Source organism: Echinops telfairi, unplaced genomic scaffold (genome assembly GCF_000313985.2).
Source record: "Echinops telfairi isolate 266 unplaced genomic scaffold, ASM31398v2 ScPeMD7_18;HRSCAF=68, whole genome shotgun sequence".
NCBI classification, from domain to species: Eukaryota; Metazoa; Chordata; class Mammalia; order Afrosoricida; family Tenrecidae; genus Echinops; species Echinops telfairi.
This window is the reverse complement of record NW_022103915.1, coordinates 65,029,768-65,043,465: the sequence shown is the minus strand read 5'-3', so window position 1 is coordinate 65,043,465 and position 13,698 is coordinate 65,029,768. Positions and strand designations below refer to the sequence as shown.

Below are 13,698 nucleotides of genomic sequence, written 5' to 3'. Positions count from 1 at the left end.
AAAAAAAAAAGAAATATTTGCTGCCTATCGTATTGATAAATCTAAACTCTCTCCCCCACACTGTCTTCCCTCACACTACCATGTGGTGAAATCCGAAGACGGTACAGGAGCAGTGAGAAACACACACAAAGATACACCCAGTGTTAACTTAGACACCTTAGTCAGTCCTGAGATGAAATAAGATAAGAGTTTTAAAATGGCAACTGAATCTTGTTAAAGGAAAGCGATCAAGGAAACAGTCCATCAGAGTTCAATATAAATATACAAGTAATGGGAAAGAAGCGGTGATACTTACTGTAAAGAGTTGGAAGAAATCGGCTAGCAACAGGGAACAGGCCTCTAATCTGCTACTACACCAGAGGCACTTTTTTCCTGCACGAATGAACTCTGTATTATGCAGAAGAATCACACTTAGTTTAAGGAATTGCTGCTTGAAAGTAGATAAAATATTTTTTCTGGGAATTTGTAAAATGATCTTCAGTTTGAAACCTCACAATGAAAGCCAAGGAGAATGAAATGCCTGATAATTCTGTCAATGGTTTAGATTGTTCACAAATGCATTCATTATTGGAAACTTTAAAAGTCTGTATGTCCATGATCATGCATGCATAATACACTAACCTAAAATTCTATTTAGTATTTGAAAACATATACAGTACCTGAAAAAGATACAAGACTGAAATTTAAGAATGAGTTTCAGAAAAACAGAAACTTTCATTTGAATAACTTGAAGCATAAAGAATAATCTCTACATTCAGTAACTATTAATGCATTTGGATGCCTTTTTAAAAATAAAAACAATATTATATGGTGAGAAAGAGTATTAGGTGGGTGTAAGCTGATCATTAGGGTACCCCTGTGTGGCCCAAACTGCTGTGCTTGACTATTAGCAGAAAGGTTAGAAGTTCAAAGCCACCAAAATAAACCTCAGAAAATATGCTGGGTGTTCTGCAGTGAACCGTCACCGCCTCAACAGCCCTGTGGGGCAGATGCTTGTACAGCCGAGGTCACTATGAGCCAGGATCTCTTTAGCAGCAATTAGCAGCAACAACTTGTTTATCGCCAGTGTGACTGTAGCATTTTAAATGCCCTACAAAATCCTACCGCATGCCAGTAAGAACTACAGTAATACATTGTGTATTTTTATTTCGAGGCCACCTATACTTACCTGCTAAGATTTACTCTATGATAGAATTCCACAAAGGCTGATATAGGAAAAGATTGTTTCGGAACTGCGCTGCGTTGGACAGAGAGGTAGAAAATATGAGCAGAGGGGGTGATAATAAGTATATATTAAGGATTCATTTCCTACTATGGAGTTTTAAAATCTGAAAAAAGGAAAACATTGCTATGCCTCATAAATCATGCCAATATAAGGCATGAAGGAAATCTGCTATGATTCAGCACCCTTTGAACAGGCTTCTTAGTAATGTTAATGAGTGAGTAAACACAGTCACACCTCAGAAAATGAAGACTTTGTAATGTTATTTGGCTTTGGCAAACATAAACACTTTTCAGAGTTAAAAATACAGACTCAAATGAAGGTATATATATGATTATTAGACAATGCAAATACAGATTACCTGGACATTATGTATATTAGTCCATCAGGGTTACTGGATCAGGATAAATGTTGATTCTGACATGCATTTTTTTCTCCTTTGATGACCCCTTGCTTTATATAGCAACTATTATAATTTTTCATATTTATGCAGGTATGTTTATAAAATATGTTTATAAAATAGGTAATATGATATACTACTCACATAGGGAGATAGTTCTATGAGGTAAGAGATCAAATAGAACTATAATGGATAAGAATAACAGTTAGGTAGAGATGTTCACATCGAATGTATCATATTAAAATTATGAGTGGCTATGAATGTACACATTGGGTTACAAGATTAGTGGATAAAACCTATCAGCCACTCTGGGGGAGAAAGACAAGGCTTTCTGATACCATAAACTTTGAAACGTAGGAAACCCACATGGGCTGTTCTACCCTGTCCCGTAGGATCGCTATGAGTTGGAGTGGACTTGAGGGCGATATATATAGTGGCTTGCTGCCACAAAAAACATGTCTGGAAACCATTCTTTCTGTCAAGGAAACAAATTGAAAAGTTTCCACATATGCCATGCTATTGGAGAATATTTCTATTTATTTTATATATTTTTTCTTTTTAGCTTCAGGTTTCAATATCAAATTGTGACAGCTTCCTTAGAAATGTCTTTGGTGACCCAAAATAATCTATTCAAAATACTACAGAAGAGACTTTTAATTTAAAACTTAATAACAAAAATTTCAATAACAATGCCTTTATTATATGTATAGCAATAATCTTATTTTGCCTTTGTTTATTATACTTATCACTAGCCCTTGAACCTCAGGCAGCAACAATCTTGCTTTTTCTATGGTAGCACTATGTTTTCTATACAAGTAAACTCACATTTTTTCCTCATGATATATGCATTCTGGAAACAGGAAGTAAAAATTCAGGTTAAGTATTAATGGAATGGTTGGTTTTTAAAAATAACAGTATCTGTAAAATCTGGGGGGATAAAAATACTGTCATAGCTATTTCTGTTGAAGGAGCTTGACAATCAAACTTATTCCTTCGCGATCTAAATGCCTGGTGAACCCACCCTTACTGAGATCTTTTGATTGAATGCCTTTATCTTCAACTAATTCAATTCTTATCCAGCAGGCAGTGTGAGAGCACGCTGTGTGCACATATTCTCCGCTTTGATAATACAGTGGGGAACAGGCAAGGGGTCACCAAATCAAGGCATACATGCTGTCTTTGCTATAAATAGTCACATTATTTGGGCATTCTATTTCTTCTTTATTCTTTTCTTTTTCATCCATCTACTTAATCCCAGTTTCATGATTATCAGAAGAGTAATTACTCAGGCAATTTGGAAAAATGCGTTAACTATAGAACATCACTCATGCCAGATGATAATTTCCAGTAACTTAATGGTCGCAATGTCTGAAAGATATAGACAAAAAAAAAAAAAGTCAATCCAGAGAACTCATTACTTCACCTTAACGAAGCTATTAAATATTTATGTAACTCTTTTTCTAACCACAATGAGTATTAATGTCACTAAGGAACTCAAAAAACAAATATATAAGCTAGTCAGTGAATATTTCTAAATGACCTTGGTCTTTGGTAAAAGAAATTAATATAAATTCCATGAGTAAATTTTATTTTGCTTTTATTTTCACACAAACTGTTTCTGAAAGACATAGGCAATGGTGTCATAGAGTAAACTGTTATTATTTAATCAGACCTATTAAATATTTCATAATAATATTATACACAAAACATAATTTTTCCAGATGTGGAATATGAAATCTTTTATTGGCGCCTAAGTGCAATTTAAAATAGCTTTTAACAATTATAAAAATTCTGATGTAGTACTGCTAGGCCTAAATGTTTCAGAATCCATAAATAATGGATGGCCTTTTTCCCCTCGTCCCTTAAGTAAGGAAAGCTGTACCCTGGCCATTGCATCATCTGATCACACTCTTCGAAGAGTCAACACAGCCACGTCCTTCAGGGGGCTGGAGTGAAACTATAATAATTCTCACTGAACAACATTTTTAATTTAAATTTTACACAAACTCTTCTGGCTATTGGTTTAATAGCATGTGGTTTATTCATTATACACAAACATTGAGAGAATTATTTTTTAATGTGATTAAACTGTGGATTTCCTGAATGATTTAATTTTTTAATACAAATGAATATATATTCAGACGACTTACTTTAATAATCAGCATTTAAATTTTATTCAAACTATCAGTAGTCAAGATAACTGTATTTATTCTAGAAACTGAAATTAACTATAGTGTAAATCATTAACAATGCTATGATAAAAAATATTTCTTGCACAATGGAAAATATGAACCAGTGGTAAGAAGAGAGGAAATTAAAAATAGATCAATCAGATCTTTGTGATATTTTAATACTCATATTTTTTTCCAAAAATCACTATAGAAGACTTCTAAGGATGGTAGTTCTTATTGTCCTCCATGAAAAATTTGAATATAAATAGGGAATTCCTGAAAACACACTTTATAACAAAGAAATAAAATGGTTTCACTGAACGGTTACAGCTATTATCTATTTTAGAACTCTTAAGACACAGGGCTTTATTTTTCCTTTCTTATCTCTGTGTGAATGTATGCGCTCCTATTTGTATTATCATAACATTAGATGATTTACACCATTAGATCGTTTGTGAAAAAATCATTTATTCTAAGGATTAGTACAAGGCGAGTCCCAATGAGATAGAAGCTAAAGATGCACGTCGGAGCAGAACTTTATTATGTTTACACAAACACATTTTAGAAGTAAATCTCCTGGCCTTTCCAGGTACCCTTGAATGGACTCCCACTTCTTCATGCGTTTTGGTTAGCAACTAAGCACGGAGACCATTTGCACTACCGAGGGATTCCACGTACAGACTGTTATATATTCATTTTTCAGAGAGATGCTTGTTTAAAAATGGCAACATACCACTTGAGACATTAACTACAAGAATTTTTTAAGTGGCTTGTAGTATTTTATTACCATGAGGAATTAAATGAGTTTGTTTCATATGTTTGCTGTTCAGCCTTTTTTAAGTGTTAACCACTTTAGTGATTAGGTGTTTTTGTGATTTACACTTGCAATCATATGTTGGAAATATTATTAAACACTCTTTCATAAGTGGTAAATTTAAAAATGCTACAAAATTATAGAGAAATTTATTAAATGGAAATAAGAAAAGGTGAAGCTGTTGTTTCTCAAAGTATCCTCAATCCGTATCGATACATATTGGCAGGCTGTGTTTCCAATGCTCTGCCTCTCCTGGAAGAATTCGACCTTCTGATTACACTATGTCAAAACAGCAGTCTTGGTGGGGATTCAACTTCAATACCTTTGAAATGTTTTTTATTTGGGGCAACATAAAGAAGTCTGAAGGGCAAGATTGGGTCTACAGGGTGGTTTGGTATAAGGTTTCTCAAGGAAATTCTTATACAACAACCCTTGCTACCTTTGAAGAAGAAACAAGTACATTGTCATGATGTTAAAAAAAAAAAATTCTTGGCTCAACCTTCCTGAAAGTTTTCTCACCAAAGTTTGAATTCAGCTTTTCAAATTTCTTTCTAATAAGCCCCATGATTACCTTGTATCCTTTGAGAAAATTTATCAAAATTATTCCTTTGGAATTAAAAAAACAGTCACTATAACCCCTGCTTTGATTGGACCTTTTTTGACGGCACCCTAATTAAATTAAGAGTGTGTTACTGAGGGAACTTGTTTGCTGGCATCACTGATCACAGAGACATGGTTACTCAGGTTTTCTTAGAAATAAACCTATACAGGCATGAATTGGAAATAAGTTCTCAGTAATATATATTCACATGTATAAATATATCTATATGTATATATACACACATGTGTACGTGTGTGTGTGTCCCTGTGTTCTATAGAGGGAGTCCTAGATGTTCGTTGTTGAGCTGCCATGCGCAAAGGTAGAAGTTTAAAACTACCAGCAGATCCACTGGAGAAATATGAAGCTTTCTACACCTGTAAAGAGTTACTGCCTTGAAAACCCACAGGGGAAGTTCAACCCTGTCCTACAGGGTCACCATGAGTCAGAATCAAATCTATGGTAATTTATTTATTTAGTTTAGTTTATATATATATATACACAAACAAAACATGTACATATATTTAGTGAACATTTTCTTTCTTTCAATCTGTAGCTTGCTTTTGACTTCCTGAGAAATATGTGTGATGAGCAGAAGTTGTTTTTTTTAATCATTTTATTGGGGGCTTGTACAACTCTTATCACAATCCATCCATCCATTGTGTCAAGAACATTTGTTCATTTGTTGCCATCACATTCTCAAAACATTTGCTTTCTACTTGAGTCCTTGGTATTAGGTCCTCATTTCGTTCCCTCCCTCCCTGCCAGCCCTGCCCCCCCCCCCACCCCGCAATGAAACCTTGATCATTTATAAGTTATTATTATTTTGACATGTCCTACACTATCCGATGTATCTCTTCACCCACTTTTCTGTTGTCCTTCCTCCAAGGAAGGGGTTATATGTAGATCCTTGTGATGGGTTCCCCCTTTGTACCCCACCTTCCCTCCACCCTCCTGGTATTGCCCGCCAATCTCACCACTGGTCCTGAGGGATTCATCTGCCCTGGATTCCCTGTGTTTCCAGTTCCTATTTATACCAGTGTCCATCCCCTGGTCTAGCCAGATTTGTAAGATAGAATTGGGATTATGATAGTGGGGGGCAGGGTGGGGAGCATTTAAGAACTAGAGGAAAGTTGTATGTTTCATCATTGCTACACTGCACCCTGACCAGCTCATCTCCTCCCCAAGACCGTCCTGTAAGGATGTCCAGTTGCCTACCAAGGGGCTTAGGGTCTCTACTCTGCACTCCCCCTCATTCAAAATGATATGATTTTTTTGTTCTTTGATGCCTGCTGCCTGATCCCACTGACATCTCATGATCACACAGGCTGGTGTACTTCTTCCATGTGGACTTTGTTGCTTCTCAGCTAGATGGCCACTTATTTATTTTCAAGCCTTTAAGAGCCAAGACACTGTATCTTTTGATAGTTGGGTGCCATCAGCTTTCTTCACCACATTTGCTTATGCAGCCACTTTGTCTTCAGCAATTATGCGGGGAAGGTGAGCATTATGGAATGCCAGTTTAATAGAACAGAGTGTGCTTGCATTGAGGGAATACTTGAGTGGAGGCCCAATATCCATCTGCTACCTTAATACTAAACCTATAAATATATGCACATAGATCTATTTCCCCATCATCATATATAACTATATTTACATATGTACATGCCTGTATTTAGACCTCTATAAATGCCCTTTGCCTCCTAGTTCTTTCCTCTATTTCCTTTTACTTTCCTCTTGTCCCAGTATCATGCTCAGCATTCATTTTGATTTCAGTAATTCCTCTCAGTTACATTGCCTTTGATCAAGCCCTACCAGGCCTCTTACACCCTCCTTGCCACTGATTTTGGATCATTTGTTATTCCCTTGTCCCTGGGTTTGTTAACACAACTTCCTTTCCCCCACCTCCCCCTCTCCCATGTCCCCTCTGGAACTGTCGGTCTGTTGTTTTCTCCTCCAGATTTTTCATCCTGCCTATCTTATCTAGATAAACCTGCAGAGATAATAATATGCACAAAAACAAGACAGAGCAAAACAAAACCACAAAAACGAAAAACCAGTCACACAAAAAAGAAAAGCCTATAAATAGTTCCAGGCCTGTTTGTTGACATTTAGAAGTATTTTTTGGTCCAGTTCAATGGGGTGACACACCCTGGCCCCAAAGTCTACTTTTTGTACGCCCTCGGGACTTCCTTGGTCTGCTCCCCTTGGTGTTCTGTTGCAGGCCGTTAGTGTTTTGCCTCGGTGTTGTGGGGTCAGATCGGGTGCGATTCCCACACTGTGTCTCCAGTGTTGTCCCCTTAGGGCTATGGGTCAGTGAAGGATGTAGTGTTTCATAGTGGGGCTGGCCATATGGTCCTCTCCGTGCATTGGCTGCTCTGAGCAGGGATATCATCCTCAAGGTTTGGTGGACCAGGATGTGTTCCACTCTCTCTTCTCCCCCTTAATTTGCTCCCATGTAAGCAGAAGTTTTGAACTGTGATAAAATTTAGCTTATCATTTGTGTTATAATTACTATCATTTCATATCTGTTTATGTTGCTTGTATACTCCACAGTCATGAAGATAATCACGTTAGCAGTTCTTCTACAAGCTATATAGAGTGTTCACATGTAAAGCAGATACCCATTTCTACTTAATCTTGGTGTAGGTTGTGAAGTAGCAACTAGGCTTCTTTCTTTTTCTTTTGTTAACCATTGAAATATGCAGTTACCTAGTACCATTTATTGTGAAGACCTCCTCTTTTCTCACATTCCATGGATACTTCTTCTTATCATTATGTATGTATAAATATTACCCTACTACTTCTCTTTAACCTTCCATTACTACAACTTAACGGGAAATAGCCAGGCCAGATTCTTATTTTCGGTAATGTACTAAAATTTGTTCTGATGAATTAAAGGGACACCTTTCAATTTAGAATAAAACTATGCATGCATAGAGTAGACCAGGAAAGTGATTACTTCTTAGAATGGATTTTATAAACCTTAAAGAAGCGGATTGAACCACAATATAAATTAACACACATTGACAAAATGTAATCAACATCATCAAAAACATACGTGGAAAAGCATTTAAAAGTGACAAATAAGACAAAATCTTAATAGACATGATATAAATAGTTTATGTACAAAAACACCAAGGGTCCAAAAACTAGAAGAATGGAGGTGACAGACAATTCCTCACAGAGAATAAACATGACAACCTTATGAAACAAGTATGTCCATTAGAGAATTTTAGAGAAATGCAAAATATAACAATAGTATCATTCAACTCTAAAGTCATAAATATTTTAAATATGTTTAATCCACAGACATTTTTGATAAGATATAGTATCCATTCTCGTGCTTCTGATGAGATAACAACTATAGCAACATTTTGAAAGACAATCCCCACTATCTGGATTACATTTTTTCCTGCTATATCCCCATCACTGCTTCCACAGAAGCAATGATGTCATGGAAATTGAGCTCTGTGAAAAAAAATAAAGCCCTGATTGACCAGTGTTTGCACCATGACAAATTTAAACAAAAGCTTCAGAACCTACTTAGCCCTGACAAAATTTCACAGTAGAGTCTTGCACACCTAACACTCATTGCTAGAATTCCAATAAATAGAACTGACTCTTTTGCTTTCATTTGTTAGTTGTTCCAAATTATTAAACAAAGGGTAAAGGAGCAATCTTGTTTTAAATAAATTATATTTGAAAAGAAGTAAGTTTAATTTGCGTTCTTTTCCACATTTAAAATGTGATTTTAAAAGGCTTTGCTTTTGTGGAAATAAGTGAAAAAGAGCAATTCAGTGGTAAATTATCACCTCCCAATCAAAATATCCAGAGTGGATTCTCAACAGTGATGGATTCCCCATTGTGCCAGCTTGGCTGGGTCATGATTCTTATCGGTTTGATAATTATGATGCAGGTATCCATCATATTGAGATCTATAATGCAATCAAGTCCCTAATGAGACCTGCTCTGAGAAACCAACCACAGGAAGGTTTCTAAGCATCAAAAGAAGACGCAAAGAATACACAGAGTAATTGTACCAAACAGAACTTTTTGACCTTTAATGATTTCAAGAGTAACACAGGATCGAAAACCAAGCACTCAGAAAAAAAAAATCCTAACTGTAGTGAAGGCATTAGTGACAAGCAAGGCTCCAGGGGTTGATGGAACACCAACAGAAATGTTTCAACAAGCTGGATGTACTCATTCACCTAGGCCAAGAAATCTGAGAGAAAGTTACCAGGCCAACTGACTGGAAGAAATCCATATTTGTACCTGTCGTAAAGAACAGTAATCTGAGGAGATGTGGAAATTATTGAACAACATCATTAATATCACATACAAATAAAATGTTACTAAAGACCATTCAGCAACTGTGATAGTAGTACATTGACATAGCCACCAGAATTCAAGCTGAATTCAGATGACTTGGAATAAGAATTATTCTATCTAGAATTAGAAGTATGTAGGCTGACATCAGAGAATGCCAGGAAAAAAAATTTAATTGTGTTTTATTTACTATGCAAAGGCACTTGATTGTGTGGATCATTGAAAACAAAAACAGACCTGTTATGAATTGACTTTCTGGAATACTTAGCTGTATTCATACAGAACCTGTATATAGATCAAGAGGCAGTTGTGCAAACAGAAAAATGGAAGACTGAATGGATTAAAATCAGGAAGGATGTGTGTCAGGGTTGTGTCTTCTCATGATACTTATTAAATCTGTATGCTGAGAAATTAATCCAAGAGACTGTTATATGAAGAAAAATATCATCTTGGAATAATTGGAAGAAGGCTTATTAACAACCTGCAATATGCAGATGACATAGCCTTGCTTGCTGAAAGTGAGGAGGACTTGAAGTGCTTGCTGATGCAAATCAAGGATTGCAGCTTTCAGAATAGTTTGCAACTCTATGTACTGAAAACCAAAATCTTCACAACTGGCTCGATAGTTAACAACATGCTAAATGGAGATTAATTGAAGATATCGAGGCTTTCATCCTTCTTGGATCCACAATCAATGTTCATGCATTAGATAAATCTACGGCGCAAGATCTCTTTAAAGGGTTGAACAGCATCGATGTCACTTTGAGGACTATGAGGCACCTCCCCAAAGCCAGGATATTCTCAGTTGCCTCAAATGCATGTGAAAGTTGGACATTGGATTAGGAAGATGCCAGAAGAATAGATGCTTCCAAATTATGGTGCTGGCAAAGAATATTGAAAGTATCAAATACTGCCCAGCATACAAACACATCTCTTAAAAGTAAAACCAGAGTGCTCTTTAGAAAAAAAAAAGATTGCACGATTCATCTCACATACTTTAGGCATGTTATCAGGAGAGATCAGTTCCTGGACAAGGAGTTCATACTTGGTCTATTGGAAGGGCAGTGACAAAGAGGAAGTAGCAGAACGGTCACAATGGCTTCACACTGACACTTGTGAGGACGCCACAGGACTGGGCAGTGTTCATGGACAACCCTGCTGTTATCAGTCAGAACTGACTGGACAGCACCTAACAGCAACAGTTATGTAACAGAATTTCTGAATGGTACAAACAGTTGGTAACCCAAATGCTGGTGGTTCAGATCCATCCGGAAGCACCGGAGAACAAATGCCTTGTGATCTACTCTCGAAAATTCAGTCATTATAAATTCTATCCTGGCACATCTGAGGTTCCCAAGAGTCATATTCAAATTGAAAGCACATTTTTTATGTCTTGTTCTCCTAAGGAAGAAATTCTTTAGTTTGTGCATTGCAATCAATTCCTATCAAAACTTACTTCTTGAACATTACACCTTGGAAAAATAAGGTCTGACTCTTACTCATTAAGTGTAATTGTAGATTTTCAGGAAATAAGTGTTACTGAAGTGTTCCTGAAAAGTAAAACAAAATATATGTCTAAAATGGCCTTGAAGCAAATAAGTGGGCTGGGACAAGGAGGCATTCTTGGAAGGAAAGAGCAAGAAAAGTCGATTATTTTTTCCCCAGTAAACTTAGTGATAAATCCATCATTGAAAATTGTTTATCATGAGTGTGCCTTCTTGATCAAATACAATTAATAAAACATTACAATGATAAGGAGTTCCATAGGTATAAGTAGTATAGGACACCATGTGTCTTCTTTCAAACAAAAGTTATAATAATATATGTTGCTATGGAGTACAGACTGATTATAATTAAACTGTGAAAATTGGCACCTGAATGCACGTGCTGTGTAAATTGTGAAACAATAACAAAATCAGAGAATAATTCATACAAGGAACTCTTTGAAGCAGATTTAGCATCTAACAGCTATTACTACTTAGTTTATATATAAAACCTTTTAGACATGATTATTGCAATTATATCATAAATATACTACTTCACAGCCAAACCCAATTTGGAATAGAAGAGCGAAAGATTGAAAACTTGGACTTTGGGTTATTTTACACATGGTGTTTAGATTTTTTGCATAAAACACTTATGTAAAAGGCTCCTCACTATGGAAACATAATTTCATGGAAACCAAAGCATGTCCAAAAGTATCTTTTTACATAATTGCATCTTAATAAAACAAGCACATCCGTTTAACATGGAAACTTATGGCAGCTGTTTCGGTTTCTGAAACTGTTCATAACAAGGGCCATTTAATAAAAATATTGCAAATGTGATTTTTAATTTAATATTCATAAACAGATTGGGTGGCTTAAAGTACCAAATACCAGAGTGAAGCTGAAGGAAAAGCATCAATACATTACGTGGGCAGTTTATTAGAACTGAAATATTCTGTTCAAGCATTTGGCACCTTTAGGCCTTTTCATGTAATTAATAAACCAAAAATAGATGGATCTGTTACACTTGAGAAATTGGGGGTTTTTTTATTAATGATGAGTTTCAACATAAAAAACAACCTAGCTTGATCCCAATTCTCTGACAGTGATAATGGCCTCACTGTAATTTTGTGTCGTGAAATGAAAAAAACTCTCATGGAAACTACATCCTTGCCTTCTAGCTTAGTTCATATAGCATTTTTGAAAATGCAAATTGTAGAACTACATCCTTAGTCTCTTAAATTGTCATTTATAACAAATGATAATTATTCAGGCACAATTTCTTAACCTTCTCTTTCCTTATCATAAAGGTTAATGAAATTCTATTTAAAAGCCTCGTATCTATGAGCAAGGTGAAATTGTCTTAAATCAGTCCTAGCAAATAACAAATGATCACACAATCAAAAGGAATCTCCTTTTTTAAAGCATATCTAGTCAGAATTATTTCAAGAAAGGCAACTTTCTCATCTATCATTACCATGCACATTAATGCAAAAATTATTGATAATCAAGAAAACAAATAACTTTACCATATCATTTTTTCATGCACTGATTTCTTTTCATTAGCTTCCAGAAGTGTACAACTAAATTTGCTTCTAACTTCACTTCCCTAAAAACTTCAAAATATCTTGAAAAATATGGCATGGAAGCCACATATAAGCCACATGGCTTCCTAAGAAAGAAGGAGAATTCCACGTCCTGCCTCAAAAGGACAGCTCCTGCGAGGTAGAGGTCAGACATACCTGCACCTTCCAATCTTCTTTCCCCTAGTCTGACGCAACATTTCTATACAGTGTTTGCTAATTCATTGCCATGGCCACACAGAACTCACAGACAATACTCATGTTTATGTTCCTTCTTTGGGAAGCTAACAGGTTACCAAATGTGAAAGATACCGTTCTTTTTATCTGTCCCACCTCTTCTCGGCCATTCTGGCAACCATCTTTGGTCCCTGACTTCTTAGCTACGTGCTAATTTGGCCTTTGCTTCCCCCTGGGAATGTTGCAAGGCTCCTTCAGAACTGCCAAATGCCCCAAGGACACCCCACTGTGCACGCACACCCCCTACTCCAAAGCACACAGCGTTACTCCTCCTATTGGCCGGAAAGCATGGGCCCATCTCAGGATCTCAGCGCTGCTCCTCTTCTTTGTCTTCTGGATGCCGTGACGGACGTGCTCCATTCCTACCTCGTCTTGCTTGGGGGTCTAGTACTCTCTATTTCTGCTTCAGAAATGGTTTACAGGAATGGCGAAACTGACCCAACTCCTTCATTAGAATCTCTCACAACCTCTTTGCACACCGCCACCTAGTTTTTGGTAGGAGTTAAAAAGACTACCAGGCTAGCTCATTTTATTCCATCACATATCTATAACTAATTAGGCAAGCCATTCAGATTTGTCAGGTACTCTGAATTGACCTTAAAACAAACAAACAAAAAAACGAATCTCTATTTTCCTCACCAATCTCCTTTTGACGTATTTTCCTACTTTGTCTTCCTCAAAAATCTATTTGTTAGCTTATCACTGACATTCCCTAGTAGCTCCTTTGCCTCCATACCAAAACCATGCTCTCGTGCACTCAGAGATTTCCACAAGCATCTCTTCCCACGGGTAGCGATCACTGCCTCTGTGAGCCACACTGGGAGATCGGATGGCAGAAGGACCATCATCTTCTC

The 13,698-nt window shown here is 36.5% G+C and overlaps 1 protein-coding gene across 1 annotated transcript in view; it reads left to right on the top strand.

Moving 5' to 3' along the window:
- The window catches only part of LRFN5 (leucine rich repeat and fibronectin type III domain containing 5), a 334,780-nt gene that overhangs the window by 262,664 nt on the left and 58,418 nt on the right, over positions 1-13,698 (top strand). The window lies entirely within an intron of this gene.